At 37.6% G+C, this 27,299-nt stretch overlaps 1 long non-coding RNA gene across 3 annotated transcripts; it reads right to left on the bottom strand.

Annotated features, from left to right (window-relative positions):
• Positions 1-22,891: 22,891 nt before the first annotated feature.
• LOC133804433 (uncharacterized) lies at positions 22,892-25,285 on the bottom strand. Of its 3 annotated transcripts, none has more exons than XR_009878473.1 (4): positions 24,784-25,285; positions 24,123-24,197; positions 23,446-24,014; positions 22,892-23,355 (listed from the first exon to the last, which is right to left on the bottom strand). It is a non-coding gene; the product is annotated as an uncharacterized LOC133804433 (long non-coding RNA). The 3 variants fall into 3 exon arrangements; XR_009878472.1 differs by having other exon boundaries at positions 23,446-23,702; positions 24,784-24,992; XR_009878471.1 differs by having other exon boundaries at positions 23,446-24,197.
• Between the last annotated feature and the right edge of the window lie 2,014 nt (positions 25,286-27,299).

Here is a 27,299-nt window from a genome sequence, read left to right as displayed (position 1 = left end):
GGCGATCCCAATGAGCAGGCTAGCGGAAAGTGTTGACAGGAATTTATACCCAGCTTGGGGCGAGCCTGGGGGTATGAGCAGGAATTCAGAGAATAGATTGAGATTTATTTTGATGATGGGGAATATTTATTTGGTGGTTAATCGAGTGTTGGAAAGCAACGGGAAAATATTAGGGACACTTGAGGATTAGCGGGAATTTGGTAAAATGACTAAAACGGCCCTATTTGGACAAAAGGACTTAGAGTTAATAGGAAGGGCATTTTGGTCATTTGGCTTTTAAAGACAGGTTTTATGAGGCTTTACACTTAGTGGGATTTATAGAGAGTGTTGGCTGTGGAGAGAAAGAAAGAAAAGAAAGAAAAAGGAAAGAAAGAAAAGAGGGAAAAACAGAGGGGTTTTCACAAGGGTCGGTTTGTGCATTTTTGCACCTTTCCGCTCCATTTTTCTTGGAGCAAAGCTTAGTGGAGAGCAAGGATAGGCTGAGCATCAAGGATCTTGGGTTAGACTTGAAGATTTGGCAAGAACACATCAATGTTTGAGGTAAGTTTTAGAGATTTTCGGTTTTAAGGGTTTTGATGGTTTGAGCTGTGTTTTGAGCTGGATTGATGGGAATCTCAGGGGATTTCTGGGAAAGCTTTGAGGGAGAGCAAGTTAAGGAGGCCTAGGGTTGATTCAAGGTCGAAATTTGCAGCAATGGTATGATTTCTAAGACTTTATCTTTGTGGTTTGCATGAATTTCTGGTTTAGGGTTGTTCATGGTAGATTTTGAGATTTGGGATAAATGATCTTGGGATTTGAGGATTTGGGATGCTTGGGATGAATGGAGAGTGTTCATAAGCTTGATTTTGAGTTTGATAAAGATTTGGGGAAGTTTGGTTTGAGATTGGGTGAAAGAAATCGCAGAAATGCGATTTTGGGATTTCTGGGCTGCAACTAGCGCTACTGCGCTAGTCAGTGGGCGCTGTAGCGCTAGTCCCTGTTTCTGGAGGGGTGTTCTGCTTGTAGCGCTACAGCGCCCTCTTTAGAGCGCTGTAGCGCTACACTGTTCACAGAGGGGAATTTTTGAGTTTTGATGATGGATTTTGACCTAGGGTTCGGGGCTTGTTTCCGCCACTTTGTTTTGGGGAATTGGGACTTCCCGGGGGCTCGGGATTGGTCCCGAGGCTAGGTATTCGGACTTGGGGTTCGGTGTTGACTTTGACCTATGTTTGTGCCTAGGTGTGCGCTAAGGCTCGGGTGGGATCGTGCTCAACGAGTCAGGTGATCTAAGCTATTGATTGGAAAGGTAAGAAAACTATAACACCCGAGGTTAGGGCATGGCCCCAGATTGTATTATGTGCAAATGTTTAAACCTTAAATGAATCATGATGTGTGTGAATGATTATTTCGAATGTACTATATGTGTGATTATGATGAAATGAGCGGCAAGGGCCGAGTACGACGTAAGCCGGGGCGGCCGTGGGCCGAGTACGGCGTAAGCCGGGGCGGCCGTGGGCCGAGTACGGCATAAGCCGGGGCGGCCGTGGGCCGAAAGTAACACCTAGCACATGGGATGCTATAATCAGGGCGGGGCCCGGTGGATTCATGTGTTATGCTATAATCAGGGCGGGGCCCGGTGGATACATGTGTTTGCTTAGTCTAAATGGTTGACTTATTTATTTGTGGATTATCTGTTATGATAAAAATGTATACATTGCATATGTTATGTTCTACATGAGTTTTCTTGCTGGGCTTCGGCTCACGGGTGCTCTGTGTTGCAGGTAAGGGCAATGACTGAATCAACCAACCATGAGTACGGAGAGCGTGAAGCGGCGCGTACATGTTTGGCCTGCCCGACTGCTTTGGTTGGGGGTTTATTCGAAAATGGCTGTAATAATCTATGATTTTTACGATTTCTTAACTGTAACCTTATTTCAAGATGTAATTAGTTTTCAAACCTTATTTTGGGATCCCAAACGTTTAATGATAGAAGTTTTAATGAAACGACGCATTTTCAAAGATTACACCCTTAACTTTTAATTAGTCACACTTTTGCTCAAAACCTCGGTTAGCGAGTTCATTGCACACTATTTCGCCTTCAAAACTCACTTAGTAACGGCTCTAAGGAAGTAGGGCGTTACAACTTGGTATCAGAGCGAGCCAAGGTTTATTGGTTCTGGAGATCGACCGAACATGTACGCTCGCTGTCAGTGACAAGCTTGACTCAGGGTTGGTTGGTATGATTAATTGACATGTCTGAATATATGTTGAATGCCCTGTTTGCCTGCTTGTTTATGTGGAGCATGAGGAATGAGATGACATATGCATGAGATACTGATAGGGCCTGGCCCTTGACTGTTGCATGTTGAGATCAATGTGTGCTAAATAACATTATTATGCATGTGGATGAAAATTGGCATAATGGTTCGCATATTGAGCGTATGTGGTTAGTTTTCTGAATTAAATTCATATGTTATATCTGTTTATTAGCTTGTATGAAGCATGATGAGCATGGATATACTTAGTGATGTTAAATCTGGTAGCTAAATGTATATCATTGTGGATTTGAACTAGTATATGCTTGTGTGTGCATTATACCTGTGGATATTTGGACCTAGTGGTGGTTTGGTTCAGAGTAGGAACCACAGTGTTCAGGAGTTGGGTCAGTTTTGAACAGATGAACTCGAGTTGTTTGTTCCTAGAAGGGCTTGGGGACCTGACATTGTGTTATGAGGGAGATTCTAGATTTAAGTTGGAGTGGAGAACTCCAGTTATCCCTGAAAGTAGCAGCGGAGGGTCACTAGGGTGTGAGTAAGCTGCGGAGTTTGTTAGTTGAGATGGGATGGGAGAACAGCGGATTTCTCTGGGGAAATGGCTGATTTAGATGTTTTAACAGTAAGGTTACCGGTGATGGTTTACTGTGAGGTATGGACAGATAAGGGTACTATATGAAAGGCGTATAGGATGTTATCCTCTAGAGTTGAGGAAGGTACGAGCTGACAAGGAATTTATCAATAGATGAGCTGAGTTAATTCCACCCTTGGTTAAGAGGACGAGAGATCCTGATTAGAGGGTTATGTTAAATGTTGAGGTAGAGGGATGCCTGGAATTGGTACTCGGGCTGAGGTACTGGCTTAATGGGTTGGAAAGAACCTAGATGATGAATGGTTAGAAGAGATTTTAAAGACATGATTTGAACTGTGGAGACTGGTGGACTTATAAGTTTGGTTTGGACTGTTGGGGGTAACAACAGCGTAGATCGATGGGTGTGGTGATTTGGGTAATTCATTTCGGAAAGTTATACTGATGGATGTATCCTGAATTGATGGCGACCCATTTAAGGATTTGAGATCGGGAATAGTCTAAGGTATTTGGGCTGCGCTGAGGTATGAGGCTATCGTCTGTATGTGGATGGCGGAGAGGGCCATGATGTCGAGGAACTGATGGTTGATGATTAGAACATGAGTGCTAGAGCCGCAAGGGCAGTGCTTCCTTTGATGGAATTAGTAAAGATATATTCGGGACAATCAAGTTAAAAGAACCCCGGATAGGGTTGTGGCCTCTGGAATTGCCAAGAAAGGGGAGAGGTCTGGGTGAAAGGATGGTACTGTTATTTGATAGAACGCAGCAAGGTTGGAGTCACGATTGTTGAGGTAGAAGAACCCCAGACAGTGCTTGGGCACCTAATTTGAGATTTGAAAGAAGCTTGATTGCTAAGGTGGTTGTCGAGCTGGCGACAGGAACCAGGGAGGTTAGTTAGTATGCGCTTGGGGGAGAGGATGCCACCTGAGAGGAGGTCAGGTGAGGACTTCTGCATAGAATGACTCGATATGTTGGGATGGATTTCCCCTGGTGAGGGAACGGAGAACCAGAGTGCAGCGATGCATTCAAAGTTCGAGGCTGAGTCCTCAAGGGTGAGTATTTAACTGAATGGTTATGCTATGGTTGCGTAACGAACTAGAAGGACTCGGTGTTGTGAATGTCCCGAGTGGGATTTGGACATAGAGAGGTCGACTCAAAGGTACCATTTGAGAGGCCGAGGACAGTAATACTTATTGAGAAGGAATTAGAGACTCTGGCAGACGGATTGTAGAGGATCTCATCTGGAGTACGTAAAGGAGACAGAGCTGACCAGTGGGAAAGTTATGTGAGTATGCAAAGAAAGATTTAGGGAATACTTCAAGGTCAGACTACAGATAGGTTGGTATAGGGGATGTTGTAGAAGACGGTTTTGGCCGACAGAAAGTCTATTGAAACAATCGTAGGAATTTGATCTTGGATTAGCCAGAGTGTTATACTGCGGGGATTGCTAGTATCGTCGGGTTAGGACAAAAAGTACAATGTTGGATACAAGATGGGACGATGTCCCCAAGAGTTGATCTACGACCTGGTTATTGCCAGTCGGAAACCAAGGATAAAGACTTTTCGTGAATTGATTAGGTTGCACCGGGCAGGGTGTGAGGAATTGGTAACAAGGATTCTGGAACGATTCAAGCTGCAGCAGCACAGGTAAGTTCTTTAGACAGGGAAGGCATGAACGGTGTGGGCAAGTTCCCTTCAAGTTCACGAGCAGTACATATGGATTACTCCCAGACAGAAATGGTGAGCAAGTGACTATGCGGAAGACGTTTGTACCCAGAAGGCGAAGTCACAGGTAAGGTTCTACGGAGTGTTAGTTTGGATGTCGTTAGGAGTTCTCAGATTACGGCTGCAAGAAGAAAGGACAGGTAAGAGAAGAATTGATCTGAAGCCGCAAAGAAGCTAATGAAGAGCGTCTGAAGAATTGAAAGCATAACAAGATTGGTAAGCGCGACATCTATTGCAAGCACCTCCGGAGACAACTACATCAGAGATGAGGAGAATAGTAAAACTTGAGGTTAGACGGACTGAGTGGTGTCAAATCAGAAGGAAATTCAGAAGGCAAGGTAAGAATTGATTAGTATCTGGTAATGTTGTAATGCGTGTGTGTTATGGTTAAGTCGACTGTTGTGCATGGCATAAGGTACTTAAGTCTAGGGTATTAGTAAGAAAGGTTATCGTGAGACACAGATGTGGTGAAAAGTAATAGACGGATGATCAGTGTTTGAATCCTCGATTGAGCGAAGGGAGATTTAAATGGAGACGGAACTCCTAGCTGGGAGGCGTGTGTCAGTCAGCGAATAACGCCATAGATTGTGATGGAGGATATAAGGCAACGACTGAGATTGGCGTAACGTTAGTAGGTTTGATTAGCTGGTGAGAGTCACTGAGCTATGGAATCCGAAGTGTCGGCTTGGGTCGAAGCAGGGAAGAACCCTGCTAAGGTGGTACAAGTTAGGATACCAGGAATGGATGAAGGATCCAATTAGATTTGGTTTATGAATGAGAATTCTGAATGGACATTATTCCACCTCCTAGGGTACGTCGTACCGGGAGGGTCGAGCGGGTGCCGGAATATAGCATTTTCCTTTGGACCCTGAGGGGTTAGGTGATGTGGTAGTGTATCATGGGAATAGACCACTTTAGACCCTGAGTAAATTGTTTGAGCATGAAAAGTTTTAACTCAGTTGAGGGAGTTAATGTTGTTGGGTCAAGTGAACTGGTTTCGAGATAGAACGTCGATGATACTGAATTGAGGCCTTATGATATTTTAAATTTTGGAATGGGTCTAGAGAACGAAAAAGAACAGAGTGGAAATCAGGAATTATTAGTTGATTGCAAGTGGAATGGCAGCCTGAAAGTTATCGGATATCTAAAGAATTGAGCGCTGAGTAGGCGAATACTTGAGGTATTAAGGGAAGTGTAATCCCTGGTAAGTTAGTTGTGGTGGCAGTTGCTGGTGTCTTGTTAATGTAACGCGACATAGGGCTTAGTAAGAGGTGAAGGATAGTGAATACTGCGGTTTGGCTTTAGTTCAGAGAGAAGGCCAAAGAGGTCGTTGAAACTTCTCAAGGCAGGGGTGTCTGCCTATTTGAAAGAATAAAGAGCTGGTAAATTGTTAAATGTTGAGGAAATAAAGTTCCAGAAGGAAAGAGTTGCGTCTCTGCGTAATAACAGACGAGGATCTGTAAGGTGTTCAGAGAAAGAAGGGAGAGTTCTGACTCCTATTTCAACATGAAATTCAGAAGTTGTACTAAGGGTTAGGCCGGCGGGGCCTACAAGCTGATCCCACCTAGTAGAGGTGATGACTTTTGAGTATCTCTGGAATCAAGAATAAGACAGTGAAGTGGTCATTATAACCTAGGCAGACCCTGGGCTTCGGCAGGGTTGCGGTGTAACGAGAGGCTATCAAGAGTATGGCTATTAGACAAGATCTTGTGGGGCAAAATCGTTACTCTTGTAAGAGTGTGGTTGAAAAGTAAAGTAAAGGCGGTGGACCTTGGAAGTATGGTCAGCGTTGCGGGTTTACAGACTGATAGGTTGGATAAATTTCGAGGACGAAATTTTTATGAGGAGGGGATAGTTGTAACGACCCAAATTCGCGAATAAGGCTTAAGGGCCTTGATTAGCGTGCCAGGAGGGCATGATGGGATTGATGTGTGATTTTAATTATTTAAATGCATGGTTATGATTTAAAGCATGTTATATGACTATTTGTTTATCTGAGATGCATGACTATGTAAGTTAGTGTGCATGTAGGCCCGGATCGTGTTAGAAGGGCATAATTGTAATTTTGGCCATGATTGGGCGTAACTGTATTGATATGTGTTGATTGTTGAGGCCACAGTGGTATGTGGATGTATCTGTGCTTTGTGACTCGAGGCGATCCCAATGAGCAGGCTAGCGGAAAGTGTTGACAGGAATTTATACCCAGCTTGGGGCGAGCCTGGGGGTATGAGCAGGAATTCAGAGAATAGATTGAGATTTATTTTGATGATGGGGAATATTTATTTGGTGGTTAATCGAGTGTTGGAAAGCAACGGGAAAATATTAGGGACACTTGAGGATTAGCGGGAATTTGGTAAAATGACTAAAACGGCCCTATTTGGACAAAAGGACTTAGAGTTAATAGGAAGGGCATTTTGGTCATTTGGCTTTTAAAGATAGGTTTTATGAGGCTTTACACTTAGTGGGATTTATAGAGAGTGTTGGCTGTGGAGAGAAAGAAAGAAAAGAAAGAAAAAGGAAAGAAAGAAAAGAGGGAAAAACAGAGGGGTTTTCACAAGGGTCGGTTTGTGCATTTTTGCACCTTTCCGCTCCATTTTTCTTGGAGCAAAGCTTAGTGGAGAGCAAGGATAGGCTGAGCATCAAGGATCTTGGGTTAGACTTGAAGATTTGGCAAGAACACATCAATGTTTGAGGTAAGTTTTAGAGATTTTCGGTTTTAAGGGTTTTGATGGTTTGAGCTGTGTTTTGAGCTGGATTGATGGGAATCTCAGGGGATTTCTGGGAAAGCTTTGAGGGAGAGCAAGTTAAGGAGGCCTAGGGTTGATTCAAGGTCGAAATTTGCAGCAATGGTATGATTTCTAAGACTTTATCTTTGTGGTTTGCATGAATTTCTGGTTTAGGGTTGTTCATGGTAGATTTTGAGATTTGGGATAAATGATCTTGGGATTTGAGGATTTGGGATGCTTGGGATGAATGGAGAGTGTTCATAAGCTTGATTTTGAGTTTGATAAAGATTTGGGGAAGTTTGGTTTGAGATTGGGTGAAAGAAATCGCAGAAATACGATTTTGGGATTTCTGGGCTGCAACTAGCGCTACAGCGCTAGTCAGTGGGCGCTGTAGCGCTAGTCCCTGTTTCTGGAGGGGTGTTCTGCTTGTAGCGCTACAGCGCCCTCTTTAGAGCGCTGTAGCGCTGCACTGTTCACAGAGGGGAATTTTTGAGTTTTGATGATGGATTTTGACCTAGGGTTCGGGGCTTGTTTCCGCCACTTTGTTTTGGGGAATTGGGACTTCCCGGGGGCTCGGGATTGGTCCCGAGGCTAGGTATTCGGACTTGGGGTTCGGTGTTGACTTTGACCAATGTTTGTGCCTAGGTGTGCGCTAAGGCTCGGGTGGGATCGTGCTCAAGGAGTCAGGTGATCTAAGCTATTGATTGGAAAGGTAAGAAAACTATAACACCCGAGGTTAGGGCATGGCCCCAGATTGTATTATGTGCAAATGTTTAAACCTTAAATGAATCATGATGTGTGTGAATGATTATTTCGAATGTACTATATGTGTGATTATGATGAAATGAGCGGCAAGGGCCGAGTACGGCGTAAGCCGGGGCGGCCGTGGGCCGAGTACGGCGTAAGCCGGGGCGGCCGTGGGCCGAGTACGGCGTAAGCCGGGGCGGCCGTGGGCCGAGTACGGCGTAAGCCGGGGCGGCCGTGGGCCGAGTACGGCGTAAGCCGGGGCGGCCGTGGGCCGAGTACGGCGTAAGCCGGGGCGGCCGTGGGCCGAGTACGGCGTAAGCCGGGGCGGCCGTGGGCCGAAAGTAACACCTAGAACATGGGATGCTATAATCAGGGCGGGGCCCAGTGGATTCATGTGTTATGCTATAATCAGGGCGGGGCCCGGTGGATACATGTGTTTGCTTAGTCTAAATGGTTGACTTATTTATTTGTGGATTATCTGTTATGATAAAACTGTATACATTGCATATGTTATGTTCTACATGAGTTTTCTTGCTGGGCTTCGGCTCACGGGTGCTCTGTGTTGCAGGTAAGGGCAATGACTGAATCAACCAACCATGAGTACGGAGAGCGTGAAGCGGCGCGTACATGTTTGGCCTGCCCGACTGCTTTGGTTGGGGGTTTATTCGAAAATGGCTGTAATAATCTATGATTTTTACGATTTCTTAACTGTAACCTTATTTCAAGATGTAATTAGTTTTCAAACCTTATTTTGGGATCCCAAACGTTTTATGATAGAAGTTTTAATGAAACGACGCATTTTCAAAGAATACAGCCTTACAAAACCTCGGTTAGCGAGTTCATTGCACACTATTTCGCCTTCAAAACTCACTTAGTAACGGCTCTAAGGAAGTAGGGCGTTACAGCAAGTTTCTAGGTGAGTGTGAGAGTGTAAACACTTGGGTTGGGAATTATAAGCTTGATCACTATAAGCTTACCAAACACTTGGGAAGTAAGGTTCTATACACATTTCGGTTCAAGGTTTAGATTGGTCATATAAGTCTTCAAGGTATCCCAAACTCTAGTCCATTTCTGTATTATGTTCTTTAAAATTCTCATAGTCTTCTACTCATTCTAACCTTATTCTTATTCTTGGTTAGGAAATCCAAGTTCTTAAGCACAAGGATTTTGGTAAGTATATTGATAGCATAGTTCCTTCTTCACTTTCATCCCTTTTCTTCAATATACTCACCATATTAGAAATGGTTTTTAGGAGTGTTCCAAGATCTCAAATCAGTTCTCATATCCCGGTTATTTTGGTAAGAAAAATAGGATAGGATTTATGTGTTATATGCGTTTATATGTTATCTTATGATTTTATGTTATGTAATATGTTATGTTAAGTATGATTGTAGACTTGGGCATATGACCTATATGACTAACAAGCCCCAAATAGATTATCGGCATATGACTTGCTTAGCTAGCAAGACCCCACTAATCTAATGGGCATATGACTTGCTTAGTTTATGGGACCCCAAGTTATAATGGCCATTATAGTATGTATGTGACATAAGTGTTATGATATGTTTTATGTTTCTTATGAAATTTATGTATATGGACTATGTGTTAGATTTTCCTTGCTGGGCATTAGGCTCACTCCTTGTTTTTTATATGTGTAGGAAAATAGCTATAGTGGCGGGAAAGGTTCGTGGATGCTTGGGGAATGTGTATTGAGGTGGAATGGATTCAAGGAGTCGAGAGTTTCGGTTTCGAGGATAAGTCTTTATTTATGGTTTATGTGTATTTTTCCGCACCTATTTATGTAATCTCTTTTCATTACAATTAAGTTATGTTTTGATTTTAAAACAATGGGATCACATATCCTAACTTAAATTTTATGTAAGTTTGACCTTTGTTTTTTTTCAAAGTTTTAATAAAGTTATGATATTATCACTTATAAGTGTTATTAAGAATTAGTGTTTATGTATAGTTTTCGTTAATGGTCCAAAAGTCTAGAGTAGTTGGGTCATTACATTTGGTATCAGAGCAACGGTTCCTTCGCATGAAGTTCTCCTCGATACACACACTCAAAAGCTCCGAATCTGACCGCCAAGTAAGTATTTAAGTTATAGTTATTTTGCCTATGTGTATAGCTAACAATTTTAGTATTTATGTTTTCAGTTAAGTATGAATGGAGCATTAAGCAATGAGGATATCCAAGCCATTAAGGCTTTAAAAAGAATAAGGGAACCAAGAAACACCGTAGGAGCACAAGAAAGAATCACACGAAGACTGCTTTTGTTCCACAAAGAAATAGGTCACCTTCAAGAGTCTAAACAAATTATGATGAGAGCAACGGAACAATAGGTATTAATAATTAGACTATTTAAAGATTTTCATCTTGTAATAGCAGCCTTAGAGGAAATATGGGAAACAATGGATGATGAAGACTAACTGCCAGTAGCAATGCGATATTACTTCCTCTTAGTTTTTACTAAATCCTGCAAAATCATAATTTCAATTTACAAGGGAGCAAAAACATAGGATTTTTTTTCAAACCTTCCTAGAGGAAATTTTCTTGCACATGACAATGATGATTATGAGGAACTAGATGATGACATGCTAGATGAAGGATCAGATGTAGAAGATCTGGATTTTTAGAATAGTTAGTTTTTCATTGTTTGTTTTATTTAATGTTTGTTTATGGTTGTAATAAGTGAAAAACTATTTTCCAAATGAATATCATGTTATTTTATTATCATGTATGAGTTTGATTTTATTTTTGCAATCATAATAAATACTAAATAAAATGAATAATGACTAAGTTCAGTGAGGGTGGATACAAATCAATGAACCAAGTTTCCTTATTGAGAGTTAGGGGGCCATAGTAGTGGGAACGATTTTACTGATCCCAGTCCTCCCTCAATATGGTTAACTTTGGAACAAAGATAAGTTTCGAGCCTGAGAATTAAGTCATATAGGATAAATAGAAACAGACTTAGAAAATAAAGATGGCTTGTTTTTCTAATCATAGAAACTCACTCTAATAATAAAGAAGACTTATATAATTTTCATAAGAAGTCATAATAAATAGGTTCGAGATATGTTTGTTTTAGAATAAGGTTTTGCCTTAGAGCTTATTAGGTAAAGTTCTAACATGTTTCTTACAACTGTTAGAACTCTGCTACAATGTCGCTCCGAAGATCTGCACGCACCAACGGAAACGCCTCCAACGTTGTTCCAGCGAACAATGATGCCCCTCCAGTTCGCAGAAGGGGAGTGCGTGCTACTACTAGCTGCAACGCGCTGGCACCACAAGCTGACAACACTGAGGAGATTGCCAAACTGCGACAACAAGTCGAGGAACTTTTGCAGCAACAACGTCAACAGGCGCAGACGCAGCCGCAGTCGCAGCCGCAGCCACAACAAATAGCCCCAGCACCCCAACAAGTTGGTCCATATGGGGGATGGCCAGTGGCGAACTACGTGCCATATCCAGTACCGAGTATGGAACCAGTGTATGAGAGGTTCCGGAAACAGCACGCTCCAAACTTCGAAGGGACTATAGACCCCTTTGAGGCAGAAGAGTGGCTAAGGAACGTGGAGCCAATTCTGACGCACATGATTCTCAATAATATGGACCGCATATCCTGCATCTCCTCATTGCTTAAGAAGGATGCCAGGATATAGTGGGACTTGGTCCAGCAATCGCATGATGTTGCCACCATGACATGGACTCAATTTGTGGAGCTGTTCCACAAAAAGTACTACAATTCAGCTGTACTCGCTTCCAGAGTTGAGGAGTTTGCCAATTTGAAGTAAGGAAATTTATCGGTGGCAGAGTATGCTCGTCAGTTCGACCGCTTAGCTAAGTTTGCATCTGAGATGGTTCCAACTAATTTTCTGAGGGTGAACAAATTTGTTAGGGGACTTCGACCAAAAATCGAGATGGGGGTTAAGTTAGCAAACCAAGGAAATACTACATATGCCAACGTTCTTGAGATGGCAATAGAAGTAGAAAGGTTGCAGGCTAATGTAAGTAAAGAGGAAGCCGGTAAGCCTGAACCTAGATAGCAGAGTCAACCTCAGACCAGTCAGAATAGCAACCATAATGGCAATAATCAGTCAGGCAACAATGGTAACAGCCAGAAAAGATGGCATCCGGATAACAAGCAATTCGACAGCGATAAGAGGGCACAGACGAATAATGGGGGAAATAGGCCGGGTTACGTGGAGTACCCGCCATGTGCTATGTGTCAGAAGAAGCATCCTGGAGAATGTCGCGCAAACACAAAGGAATGTTTTAGCTGTGGTCAGGAAGGACACCGGAAAAGAGATTGTCCTCAGCGCAAGCCAGAAGGAAAGAAAGACAACAAGATGGTTCCTGCTAGGGTTTTTACTCTAACCCAAGGAGAGGCTGATGCTAGCAATAAGGTGGTCATAGGTCAGGTTTCTATCCTCAATAACTTATGTTCTGTATTATTTGATTCGGGAGCCACTCATTCGTATATCTCGTTAGGAATGATAGAAAAACTAGACAAACCTTGTGAAAGATTTAGAACTAGGTTTGTAACCGAGTTGCCTTCGAGCAAAGTAGTTCTATCATCACGAATAGTACGAGGCGTACCGATCAATATTGAGGACATAGAACGAGAAGGAGACCTGATAGAGCTAGTGATCAAGGACTTTGACGTAATACTAGGCATGGACTAGCTAGCACGGCATGTCGCAACCATCGACTGTAAATGCAAGAAGGTGATGTTCGAGACCCCTGACGGCCAAAGACTATGCTTCATGGGACAAGCTTCAGGATTACGCACCCCGTTAGTATCATCTCTCAAAGCTCAGAGAATGATGGAGAAAGGATGTCAAGCATTCTTAGCCAGCATCACAAATGTGGAAAGAGAGACACCACTTAAGGTTGGAGATGTCTGTATTATACAAGAATTTCCAGAGGTATTTCTCGATGACTTGCCAGGATTGCCGCCAACTTGGGAAATAGACTTCACGATAGAATTAGTACCGGGCACCGAGCCTATCTCTAAGGCACCATACCGGATGGCACCTACGGAACTCAAGGAGTTAAAGACGCAGCAACAAGAACTCCTAGACTTGGGTTTTATTAGGTCGAGCCATTCGCCATGGGGAGCCCCGGTGCTATTCGTGAAGAAGAAGGACAGAAGTATGTGGATGTGTATAGACTATCGTGAGCTGAACAAAGTAACGATTAAGAACAAGTACCCGCTACCTCGGATCGACGATTTGTTTGATCAACTCTGAGGCGCGACTGTATTTTCAAAGATCGATTTACGGTCCGGGTATCATCAGCTCAAGGTAAAGGGAGAAGATATTCCTAAGACAGCCTTTAGGACTCGTTATGGACATTACGAGTTCTTGGTTATGTCCTTTGGTCTTACTAACGCACCACCTGCGTTTATGGACTTAATGAATAGGGTCTTCAAGGATTACTTAGATAAATTCGTTGCTGTATTCATCGTCGATATCTTAGTATACTCCAAGGATGAAGTAGAGCACGAGGGACATTTGAGGTTGATCTTGATGCGATTGAAGGAGCATCAACTCTACGTCAAGTTCAAGAAATACGAATTTTGGCTTTCGCAAGTGGCGCTCCTCGGGCACATTATATCGAAAGACGGAGTTGCAGTAGACCCATCAAAGGTAGAGGCCGTGAAGGATTGGCCCAGACCAAAGAACGCATCTGAAGTAAGAAGCTTTCTAGGGTTAGCAGGTTATTATAGGAAGTTTGTAGAGGGCTTTTCAAAGATAGCCACTCCGCTCACCAACTTGACCTGGAAACAACAAAGATTTAACTAGAATGATAAGTGTGAAGAAAGCTTCCAGTTGCTTAAGGATAAACTCTGCTCAGCACCAGTACTTAGTGTACTGACACCCAACGATAAGTTCGTAGTCTACTGCGATGCATCAAAGCAAGGATTGGGTTGCGTACTGATGCAAAATGACAAGGTGATAGCCTACGCCTCACAACAATTGAAGGAGTACGAGAAGCGCTATCCAACTGACGATATGGAGTTGGCAGCGGTGGTCTTTGCATTAAAAATCTGGCGCCATTATCTTTACGGAGAGCGGTGCGAGATTTATACGGACCACAAGAGTTTAAAGTACTTCTTTACTCAAAAGGAGCTCAACATGAGGCAGCGCAGGTGGTTGGAGTTAGTAAAGGATTACGACTGTGAAATCCTATACCACCTAGGAAAGGCGAACGTAGTTGCTGATGCGCTTAGTAGGAAAAGTTATGGAAATTTAGCAGCTTTAGCCGGAATAGAAAAGCCGCTACAGCAGGAGCAGATCAGTGCTGGAATAGAAGTAATTGTAGGCAAGCTGGCTAACTTGTCTATCCAATCGAATCTGCTAGAAGACATACGGATTGGTCAGAGACATGATGACACACTAGCATCACATATGGATGCAGTCAAAGAAGGTAAGGCTATAGATTTCTCAATATCTAGCCAAGGTTTATTGAGATATAAGGATCGGGTATGCGTGCCAAATGATCGAAGTATTAAGAAGACGATTCTGGAAGAAGCGCACAGTACCCCGTACTCAGTTCACCCAGGGTCTACCAAGATGACTCATGACATCAAAGCAATCTATTGGTGGCCAGGGATGAAGAAAGACATAGCAGAGTTTGTGTCCAAGTGTCTTATATGCCAGCAAGTGAAAGCAGAACATCAGCGGCCTGCGGGCTTATTGCAACCGCTTAGCATACTAGAATGGAAGTGGGACGATATAGCTATGGACTTCGTGACAGGGTTGCGAAGGACGAATAAGCAGCATGATTCCACTTGGATAGTAATAAATAGACTAACCAAGTCAGCTCATTTCCTGCCTGTTAAGACTTCATACACGGCAGACCAATATGCAGACATCTATATCCAAGAGATTGTACGGTTGCATGGAATCCCCAAGACGATAGTGTCGGATAGAGGATCAGTGTTTACGTCAAGATTTTGGGGAAGTTTACAGCAAGCTATGGGTACTAAGTTAAGCCTTAGTACAGCTTTTCATCCTCAGACAGATGGGCAGTCTGAGCGTACAATTCAGATTTTAGAGGATATGCTACGCGCGTGTGTACTTGATTTCGGAGGATCATGGAATAAGTACTTACCGTTGATAGAGTTCTCCTACAACAACAGCTACCAGTCAACGATCGGGATGGCCCCTTATGAGTTGCTATATGAAAGAAGGTGCCGAGCACCGTTGCACTGGGACGAGGTAGGAGAAAGGCAGCTTCTAGGCCCCGAAGCTGTTAGACAAGCTCAAAAAGCAGTAGCGCTTATTAGACAGCGTATGCTTGCTGCTCAAAGCCGTCAGAAAAGCTATGCGGATGCCAAGCGACGCGATGTGGAATTACAAGTTGTAGATCAAGTTTTCTTGAAGATATCTCCTATGAAAGGTGTAAAGCGGTTTGGAAAGAAAGGAAAGCTTAGTCCCCGATTCATAGGTCCTTTTAAGATATTGGACAAAGTGGGGGCGGTTGCGTATAGACTAGCTCTACCGCCTGCACTTGCCAATAGTCACAACGTGTTCCACATCTCGATGTTACGCAAATATGTCTCAGACCCATCTCACGTCCTCAAGTACGATACGATAGCACTCCAGAAAGACTTGAGTTACGAGTAACAACCGGTTAGCATCCTAGATAGGGGGATGAAGCAGTTACGGTCCAAGAGCTTTCCTATAGTAAAATTCCTATGGAGTAATAGTTCTGAACGAGAGGCAACATGGGAGTTGGAGGAGGACATGCAAGGCCGGTATCCGGAGTTATTTGGTAAGTAAATTTCGAGGAAGAAATTCTTTTTAGTAGGGGAGAATTATAGAGTCCAAGAACTTTACTTAGCTAGTTAGATAGTAGTATTATAATAATAATAGTATTATCTTTATGACTGTGGATTTTTGGTTCAGACCGGGATTTATTTGGACACTCATAATAGTACTTGTAGATTTTCTAAGTTTAACCTATAGTTTAAGAATATTAATTTTAACCTAAGGTTTGATTAATATGACTGATATTGAGGGTAATATTTATTATATTATAAGGTTTAGATAAGACCTAATAAGATAATAGCACATTTCATGTATAGCTTTATTAATGATTAAGTATTTTGAGGATTAAATTTATTAAGGTTAAAATTTGAATACCCTAAGGTCAGTCAGCAGCTTTGAAAACGTTAGAGGGCTTAGTCAAGGTTGTTTACTCAATTCAAATTAAGCTAAAAATGTGTAATTTTGTTTTTAAATATTCAGCGTATGCCGATATATCGCAGCTATAGGGGGCGATATATCGCAGTACGAAGATATCGAAAACACGAAACGATGCACGATTGCCTCTAGCATATAGGGGGCGATATATCGCCTCCTTCAGCATATTTTGAAAGTTTTCAAAAACATTCTCCATTCAAACCTTCAACCTCTTGATAAGTCCAGCACCTTTTTGAACGAGTCTTCAGCCTCTGCTGAACGATAATTCAAAATATTTTCACTTAAAAAGCCATTATTTTTATTCAAGTTAAAGGAAGATCTTTTCATTCCTAAACTCTATAAATAGGACCTAGTACCCAGCCATTTATTCATCTATTACTTTAAGTTCAGAGGCTGCAAGTTTCTAGGTGAGTGTGAGAGTGTAAACACTTGGGTTGGGAATTATAAGCTTGATCACTATAAGCTTACCAAACACTTGGGAAGTAAGGTTCTATACACATTTCGGTTCAAGGTTTAGATTGGTCATATAAGTCTTCAAGGTATCCCAAACTCTAGTCCATTTCTGTATTATGTTCTTTAAAATTCTCATAGTCTTCTACTCATTCTAACCTTATTCTTATTCTTGGTTAGGAAATCCAAGTTCTTAAGCACAAGGATTTTGGTAAGTATATTGATAGCATAGTTCCTTCTTCACTTTCATCCCTTTTCTTCAATATACTCACCATATTAGAAATGGTTTTTAGGAGTGTTCCAAGGTCCCAAATCAGTTCTCATATCCCGGTTATTTTGGTAAGGAAAATAGGATAGGATTTATGTGTTATATGCTTGAACGGGATCGCACTTGGGTCGCATTTCTGCTAATTCTGGAATTGAGGTAAGAAATTTGGCGAGGAATATACTTAGGGTTATGTACCCATGCTTTGTAATTATATCTATTGCATATGTTTGCATTGTGAATTTGATTGTGATTGATCGGCATGGGTTGTATTCAGCAATACAAGTGAAATGTAGGTCGTGGTTGTGTAGGACCACTGTGGAGTGTTTTGCTCACTTGCTCGATATATATGGCAGTATGCTTAGTGTCGGGAGAAGCACTTCCCTCGGCATAGGCCGAGTACCTGTTTATGCACTGAAATGAGTTGTCTAATATATGTGAAGTATATTGTTAGCTATTCATGTTTAATTGGTTGATTATTATGCTATGTTGGGTTTTCTTGTTGGGCCTTGGCTCATGGGTGCTCTATGGTGCATGTAAGGGAACAGGAAAGGTCGACCAACCATGAGTTGGATGGCTCTAGGGCGGTGTGTACATACTCAGTCTGCTCGACTACCACGGTCGAGATATATTTTGAGGGACTAGGGTTTAAGTTCAATTTTTCCACTTAGGTCGGCTATTTTTGTAACCTTGATTATAATTGTATTTTGTTTAAGACTTTTTGGGATCCATTGTATATGTTTAAACTTTGAATGTAAAGTCTAATTCTTTTGAGCAAATTTTTTAGTACCTGAACCATTGTTTAATCTTAATTACACTTTTGAGTCCAATTGACTCGTGTGACTAGTTAAGCATCATTCTAAACACATAGTGTAACATTCCTGGATTAGTAGGGCGTTACACCCTGGGTCGCCTCAAACCTTCACTGTCAAGGGTAAGGATGTCAAAGGCAAGATTAATAGAGAAAATGATAAAATTGCAAAGGAATTAATTTTCCAAGGCAAAGTGATATTTATGTGCAATTAATTAATTGATTATTAACTAATTAGTTTTAATTTAAAAACTTTATATTAGTTAAAATAAATATTAATCAGTGTTTGGATTAATATTAAAGAGAGTTGATTATTATCTTAGTATAATATAATTATTCAAATTGATAGTTTTTAAGATAAGGTTAATTTTGAATTAACTGATATTAATTTTCAAGAATAAATATATTGTCATAAAATTAATTAAACAAACAAATGAGAAAAATTAGGGAGACTATAATAGTGGCACCACTTTGGTGCCAGCCTATCCCTAGGATTTGAATTTTCAATTTTCAATTTATTTTTTTATTTAATTATTTAATTTTAAATTTTAAATTTGATTGAAATAAATAATTAAACTAAATTGTAACTGATCAGTTTGAATTAATAAATTTAAAGAAAAGTAAAATTCTTTTATTTTATCTTTATAAACCTAAAAATAAGCAATTCTTTTTTGCAGCTATTGATTCTTGTTATGAGACTCTCTCAGAAAAGTATCAATAAAATTTTCTAACCCTGAAAATTCTAGAACTTTCTACAAGCCTTCTCTCTTCTCAATACTCTCTAGATCTCATGTGTTGAGAACATCTAGAGAGCCTGAATAATCAACCTGTGAATCCTACTTGTCCACACACGTCCTTATGTGTTAAAGGAACAACTTGGAATGCTAAGGTGTGAGTCTTCACTAAATAGAAAGATCATTGATTATACTAAAAGACTCAAAGAATCTTGATAGTCTTCAAGAGGTAATCTCATTTCTCTTGTATGTGTTGATTTAATGTATAGATATATGTCTTGATTCTGGCTGGTATTAATGATTTTTTTTAATCCACCTCCCCACCTTCCACTGGATCCCTAACTTTATTCAAATTAATTCCAATAATTGGAAGCAAAGTGGTCTACATATATGTATACATTAAATGTTGGGTGGGCTTCTTCCATTTTTTTTATATGTATGTTGATACATATATAGAATGGATGGTTATGTTCTTTGAATATGTGGTTGAATGATGGATTGTTAATTATATGGTATTATTGGGTTAGGAATTTATTTTATTTTTTCTTAGATCTTGACTAAGCCATATGGTGCATAGGAATTTTTGTAATTTTATTTTAGAAAATTTGTTGTAAAAATTCTGGTCACAAGAGATGAGAAGAAAATGAGGAGAGACCCGAGCCACTAGCCACATGCCAATGGCCCGAGCTCCTGGTGCCTGGCCACCAAAACCCACGCGCACCCCCTAGTGCCTGGCCACCAGCACTCGAACACGCCCCTGACACCTGGCCAACAGTACCCGTGCGCATTCGCTGGTGCCTGGCTGCCCACCACCCACGTGCGCTCCTACCTGCATGTGTTAGCACCACCATGTCGAGCCCCTTTGCGGCTCACCTCACCAACACTGGCCCTAGTCTAGGACACCAAACAATGGTGCTCAACAAATCCCTTTTTTTTAGCCATTATCTTTTATTTAATTGATTTTTTAAAATTAGTTGAATTTGAAAAAAAAAATCTTATTTTATTTTTATTAGAAAAAATATATTTTTTAGTTTATTAAGATCTTATCTTGAGTTTAAATAATTATTCGAATTTGATTCTTTTAACTATTTAAATTCAACAAAATTAAAAAGATTATAAAAGGGTTATTTAATTAAATAAATTAATTAGAAAATTAGTTTCTAATTAATTATTCGGCCTAATGGATTCATAAAGATTATGAAGATGTGCCTAAGAGAAGGAGAAGTAGTTTAAGTCTTGTAAACAACTAAGGCCCGCTTGTAATTTAAATTTCTATTTTCAAGGGTTGTAAATTTTGAAATACCCAATAGTACTTGGTTCATCATTTATTATTTATTTATTTATTTTACTTATTTAAATAAATATTAATTGATGTTTGATTGATAACATGATCATGCATTAGTCTATTACATGCCATACATGAAACCTCACACAATTTTAATTAATCATGCATCTCTTTTGTAGAAACATGATTATCTAGGATTGTCCTATATGTTTATGTGAATTATTTTGATGAAATCAACTACATGTAAACAGGTAAGTTTGAAATTAGTTAAAACTTGGTAAATCACACCACAATAAAGGCAATAGTTATTATAGGTCTTTTAGGATAGCCAACTTTATTTAAAAAAATGTTTAAGTAAAGTTCGATGAATGTAATGGGTAATTATTTAGATCACTTGAATTATAAAAACGTTGATCTTTTATAATTGTCTATTTTTTGTAATTAATTACATTCATAGGGTTATAAATGAACTAGTAATTAATTTGGAATTAATTGATTAGCTTAATAAACACATATATTCTAAAATAGTAAGTGGGACAAGGTTGACATCTCAATATGACCTATGGTCTCCATTATTAGTACAACATTGTAAAATATGATTAGGGTCTTCAGGCAGCCTTGTTTCTGGTCATATTAATATGAAGGTTGGCTTCTTACGAAGATAGGAAATAGTGATGTATTTTAGGTTTGATCGGCCGTAAGGCAGCAGTCTCTAAGTTAATTAATAAATTCTGAAATAATGGGTTACACTTACAAAGATACAATTAAGCTTTTGTAGTGGATAATGGTATAATATGATTATAAATTAATTATTCAATGGTGAATTAATGGTACTTAAGGAACAAGAGACAATTAGAAGGGTAAAATGATAGTTCTTGACTAACTCTAATTAGGGAACCATGAAATTGATGACATAAGTACATATATTGAATATATCAATGGACTACAAGAGAATACTATGTAAATATAATTCTATAATTACTAAGAGTTCAATTCCATAGTTACAGTGGACTAATAATAGAATTAGTAAATAATATTATTTAATTAAAGAGTCTAATGAATAGTCTCGTTATTGGAAGTTAGTATTATAGGTCCATGGTCCTTGAGCCTACACTGTCAAACGTAAAGATGTCACATGCAAGATTAATGGATAAAAGGACTAAATTGCAAATGAAATCATTTTCTGGGGTTACGTGCAATTAATTAATTATTTAACTAATTAGTTTTTAATTGAAAAACTTTATACTAGTTGAAATTAATATTAATCAGTGTTTGGATTAATATTAAAGAGAGTTAAATATTATCTTAGTACAAGATAATAATTAAAACTGATAAATAAAGATAATTTTAATTTTGAATTAACTGATATTTATTTTTTAAATAATATTTATATTATTTTTGGAATAAATATATTGTCTTAAAGTAAATTAAATAAACAAATGAGAAAAACTAGGGACAGACTAAGTGGCTCACACCAATTACAGTGCCACGTGACCCTGGGATTTGAATTTTGAATTTCAAATATTATTTTTTTAATTTAATTATTGTTTTAATTTTATTAAAATAAATAATTAAAATACAAATATAACATATCAATTATAATTAATTAAATTTAAAAGAAAATAAAAAAACTGTTTTATTATCTTTATAAGTAAAAAAAGATGCAATTATTTTTAATTCAGACATATCAAAACTATCGATAGAAATTTTTCTAAGCTTGAAAATTTCTATAATTCTCTACAGCCTTCTCTCTTCTCAAAACTCTCTAGTTCTCTGTAGCGAAACAATTTTTTTTAGTTTAATAATTTTGTGCTTTATTTTATTTAATTGTTTGAATTGTTTGTTAGAAATTGTATTTATTTAATTGTTAATTGTTGTATTTATTTATTAATTTATTTTGTGAATAAAATGAACTTTGATTGAATGTACCAAGGTGCATGATAAGTAGTGATGCACCTTAGTAATTAAGTGTGTGCATGTGCATAGTTGTATGGTGTACATGCAGTAGAAATTTTCTACACACCTTTAATTCCTTTTATTAGAATTATTTTATTTAATTAAAAAAAGAAAAATAAATAAAATAGAGAAGAGAGAAAGGGATATGGGGGTGTGGCATGGTGGGAAAGGGAAGGAATTGTTTTCCTATTTTATGTGGCAATTTGATGGTGCAAATTGATGATGGCTAGATAAATTGGTATTTTCTTCTTTTAGTTTAATTGAAAAATCCCTTTATTTAAGAAATTAGAATAAACAAAATTAATGGAAAATTAGAAAGAGGAAACTTACCCATTCCCATTAGGACTAGTGTGGCTAGGTTAGATTAAAAGGAAGGAAAGAAAAGAGAAGAGAGCATTATGCTCTTGGTGTCGTCGGCCTAGTGAAAGAAGGAGAGAGAGTGAGTGACTTAGAGAGAGAGAAAGAGAAGGAGGATGAGAAAAAGAAGAGGAAAAATGTTAAATCCTAGGGTATGTCTCTTTATACTTGTGGTTTCTAGACTCTTTTCTTTTGATTCTTGTGTTTTGACAAGTGTTTTTTATTGTTGTTGTTGGTTTTCTTCTTCTCTTCATGTGAGTTTCGAAACCCTGGGCTTGAACAACGGGTGGTTATAGTTTTGGGTGTTGGTCACTTTGTGTGTTCTTGATTCTACAATCAAGAGAGGTAACACTACAACAAAATAGAGGTTTTATGACTTTAATTGGGAGACATTGGAAGTCTACAATGTCTCCCACTTAGTGAGACGTTGTTGCTAGGGTCATTGTAGGTATATATCCCACGTCTCCCATTGGGAGACGTGCCTCACTTCCCACGTCTCCCACTGGGAGAGGTGGAAAGTCAAACGTTGACTTTCCACCTCTCCCATTGGGAGACGTGGGAAGTGACTCACCTCTCCCAATGGGAGACGTGGGAAGTCCCTAGGAGACATCCCACGTCTCCCATTGGGAGAGGTGAGTCATTTCCCACGTCTCCCAATGGGAGAGGTGGAAAGTCAACATTTGACTTTCCACCTCTCCCATTGGGAGACGTGGGATGTCTCCCACCTCTCCCAATGGAAGACATTGAAAGTCTCCCACATTTAAAAAAAATAAATTAAATAAATTTATAATTAATATTATTTTAATTTGATTTAATAATTAATTAAATTGAAATAATATTAATTTAAATTGAAATAATATTAATTTAAATTGAAATTATTTTAATTTAAATTGAAATTATTTTAATCTAAATTGAAATTAATTTAATAATTAATTAAATTGAAATAATATTAATTTAAATTGAAATTATTTTAATCTAAATTTAAATTAATTAAATTGAAATAATATTAATTTAAATTGAAATAAAAAAATATATTTGTTAGATATATACAAGAAATACAATATTTGTTAGAAATATTCAAAATGAACAAATATTGCATTGTGTATGAAGAAAGAGTTAAAAAATTAAAAAAAAACCTATCAACGAGGTCGGTAACTTTGGATTATCGGCAACATATATGTCGCCCATTCTTGTCGCAACTCATCAATTTGTGCCTCTGTATATGATGTGCTTGTTAGCTGCAAGAAATATAAAGTAAAATATATTAATTAATTATTTGATTACATTTATAGTTTCAAAAATAATTTGTAAATTTTAATTAATAATACCGTTCTCAAGTAATGCCTGGGACTTGCATGTTCAATCAAGTAATGCCCGTTCTCAACTAATCGTTTATTATCCTAAATAATATCGGGCACCATTTCCCCTATAATAGTGACCTAACCATCTGCATGTGAATAACAAAACAAACAATTCAAACAACATACAATAAGTTTCTTCCTTATAGAATGCCTATATAAAATTAATTGTTTATTATCCTAGATAAAATCGGGCAGCATTTCCCCTATAATAGTGACCTAACCATCTACATGTGAATAGCAAAACAAACAATTCAAACAACATACAATAAGTTTCTTCCTTATAGCTCCGCAGCACACAGTCAAATTTCTCAGAACCTACTTCACTAATACACACAAGTTCTCAACCTTCCGTTATCACCGCAGCACACAATTTTAATCTCATAACCTACTTCACTATGGATGAATATTTAAGATATTCAAACTCTTCTAACATTTGTTTAATAATATTAAAAGTAGAAGTAAGAGAATATATATTTACCTCTTGCAATTAATAATTCAAAAGCTAGCAAAATTACTTCAAGTAGTAATCGAATTCGCTATTAAATTCACAAACCAATATAAATAAATTAATAAATAATAAATAAAATATCACTAAATATCTAGCAATATATAACTTATTATTATAATTTTAGAAACTTAATTACCTCAAATGTGTGATTGATAGATATAGAAGTTTTGATGCAAAGTACTCTCTAAAATCTCACCACCAAAATCACAACCTACGAAATTAAATTAATTAATATGTTAAACATTACTAAACAAATATCACTAAATTCCTAATAAGTAATTGATTGGTAAACAAATAAAAAAAAACTCCAATGAGCCACTAATTATAACCTAAACAAAAAATCAATAAAAAATTTCATAACCTAAAATCTCAATAATCAACAAAAACATAAATTTTTGCATATATTTATATTTTTTAAATTATTTAATAAATTTATTTTAACATAATAACTATATATATAACAAAATAGTTAGAATTTTAAAAAAAAAAAGTTTAAATATACATACAAAAATATATCTAACGAAATAAATAATGATAAAAATTAAAAAAAATCATGAACATATATATTATAATGAAATATATACAATGTGATAGGTTAAATTAAAAAAAAACTATGAAATCTTAAATCTATAAAAAAACCTCCATGGAAAAACAAATAAATCTAACAATGTATAGAAAAAAATGCATAAAAATGTAAAATTAACACAAAATCATGTATATTACTCATCCTAATGCTAAACCTATGATTTTTTATCAAAATAATTAACTAAAATTCATAAAAATTAAAAAAAACTAACCTTGAAAACCCTAAAATCGCAACCCCTTTCGTGCTCTCTGTTTGGTGTGCTCTCTCTGTTTGGTGTTATGAGGAAGAAGAAGACCCAAAATTCATTAAATGGCCAGGGGGACATCCAACGTCTCCCACTGGGAGACGTGGGACACGTGGCACGTCTCCCACTGGGAGACATTGAATGTATAGAGGGGTACATCCAACGTCTCCCACTGGGAGACGTGCCACGTGTCCCACGTCTCCCAGTGGGAGACGTTGGATGTACCCCTCTATACATTCAATGTCTCCCAGTGGGAGACGTGCCACGTGTCCCACGTCTCCCAGTGGGAGACATTAGATGTCCCCCTGGCCACTTCTCAACCTATTTCCAACGTCTTCCACCATTTTTAATGTCTTCCAATTGTAGTCATTAATAAAAACTTTCAATGTCTTACACCATTAGACATTTAAAACCCCTGATAAGTTTTAATGTCTTACACCAATGGTGTAAGACATTGTAGGGAGTCATTGTATGTCTAATTTGTTGTAGTGTAATGAATCTTTCGCCCTATTATTATTATATTTTCTTGGGTTATATGGATTGATGGATTATTTTTTTATTATTTTGATGCATGAAGGATTTGACCTACGCATGTGGCTTGGGTATTTTATGTGGTTTGGTTTGTGGCATTGTTCTATTGTTGGTCATGGGAAAAATCTTATTATGATTGAACTATAGAAAGGGTTTTGTTTTAATTGTATGAAATAAGATTTGACGCTATGTTTTATTGGTTTAAAAGTTCTATGTAAAAGCATGAAGGGATTTGGTTGTTTTGGCTAGGGGAGTTTCGACCTAGGGATGATGCCCATGCATGTTTAGTTTCACCATTTGTTTTAATGCCAATGTACTCTTAGAAACATGATAGGTTTGTAAGATTTTAAATGGGTTTCTTCAAAAAAATGTTAATAGATGCATGCTAGGGCTTAAGTGTTGTTTTGATCTATTTTATGCTAATGTAATTTTGCCCAATATTTTGTAAACATAGAAAAAGAAAACATGAAATATGGATGATGAGGTTTCAGCCATAAGTATGAAACATGATGAGTTGTTTTTATTTTTGGTGCCACCCATGCATACTAAGAACATGCTAGGTTAATTGGTTAAATGAAAGGATTGTCTTAAATCTTTTATAAATTGGTGTATTGGTGATACATGAAGATTTATATTTGAGTTTTGAGAAGCATGAATTTAAAATAGGTTTTATGATGAATATTGCTTGCTGAATTTTGGGTATAATTGGTGAGTAAACTGGTAAAACAATGATTTGCATGCATAAGTAATGTTCCAAATGCTATGTTGATTTTATGTAATTAAAATGGTATTTTAATTCACATTAAAATGATATTTTTACTCAAATTAATACCTACAGTTTTTTTTATATATTTTATGAAGAAAATATAAATTTTAATTTCAAGTTTATGATTTTAGAGTGATTAATTTGTTGCTGGAAGTTTTGGGTGAAAATGATAAATGTCTTTTGAATGAGAGAAATAATGTGTGTTTATTGAAATAAGTTAATAACCTAAACTATGTATATATTAAAATGATATATATATTTTTTTAAATGTAATCATGAATTTTCGCATTTTAATAAGTGCGATTTTTCCTTAATTTTTTTAATAAGAAAATGTTGGGTTTAAATTCACTTGTGACTTTTAAACAAAATAAATAGTTGTTGAAAGTTTAGATTAATAAGTTAAAAATTATTATTTTGTTTAACATGTATGGGTTTACACTACATAAATTAAGTCTTAAATAATACAAGTAAAAATATATTTTTCTCATACTTAAATAAATCTTTTCTCACACCAAATCTTGTAATTTTGTTAATTTAAAAGAAAAAATCTTGCAATTTTGTTAATTTAAAATAAAATGTTATTTTTCTAAAGGAAACATGAAATCTATAAGTACTTCTAAATCATTTCAAGTTTTATTATTTTCTATGCAATTCAAAATAATAAATGGAATTATTATTTTATGAAAAACTAAGAAGAAGGTTAAATAAAAAAATTTTAAGTGGTTAAATCCAAGTTAGGGATTTAAGGAAATAAATAATGGTGAAGAAATCATGTTGCTAAATTTTTATTTGAAAAAAGTTAGAAATAAGCATGTAGGAATTATCGTTTTTAACGTCACTTTTTAATAATGCTCCCACGTATGCATGTTGCATGCAAATGCACTTTTACGTTCAAATATATGCCTAATAGTCAACTATATAATATTTACTTGGAAACCATGCATGGATAATAGGTAGAATTTGTATTATTCTTTTGTGATTCTATGTGAAAAAATGTGCATGTTTGGAAATTATGCATAATTTGCACCATGTGTGCATGGCCCCTGCACACATGGGGTATATGTGTTGGGCACGAGCAATCTCATGTGATGCTAAAGAGTACTATTTGATTATGATTATAGGCTCGTTGTGAAGTTTGTTCCATTTCTGCTTTGCTCGGACCTGGGGTAAGGAAGTTAGATAGAAT

This window comes from Humulus lupulus, chromosome X (assembly GCF_963169125.1).
Source record: "Humulus lupulus chromosome X, drHumLupu1.1, whole genome shotgun sequence".
In the NCBI taxonomy this organism is placed as follows: domain Eukaryota; kingdom Viridiplantae; phylum Streptophyta; class Magnoliopsida; order Rosales; family Cannabaceae; genus Humulus; species Humulus lupulus.
This window is presented reverse-complemented; position numbering and strand designations above follow the sequence as displayed.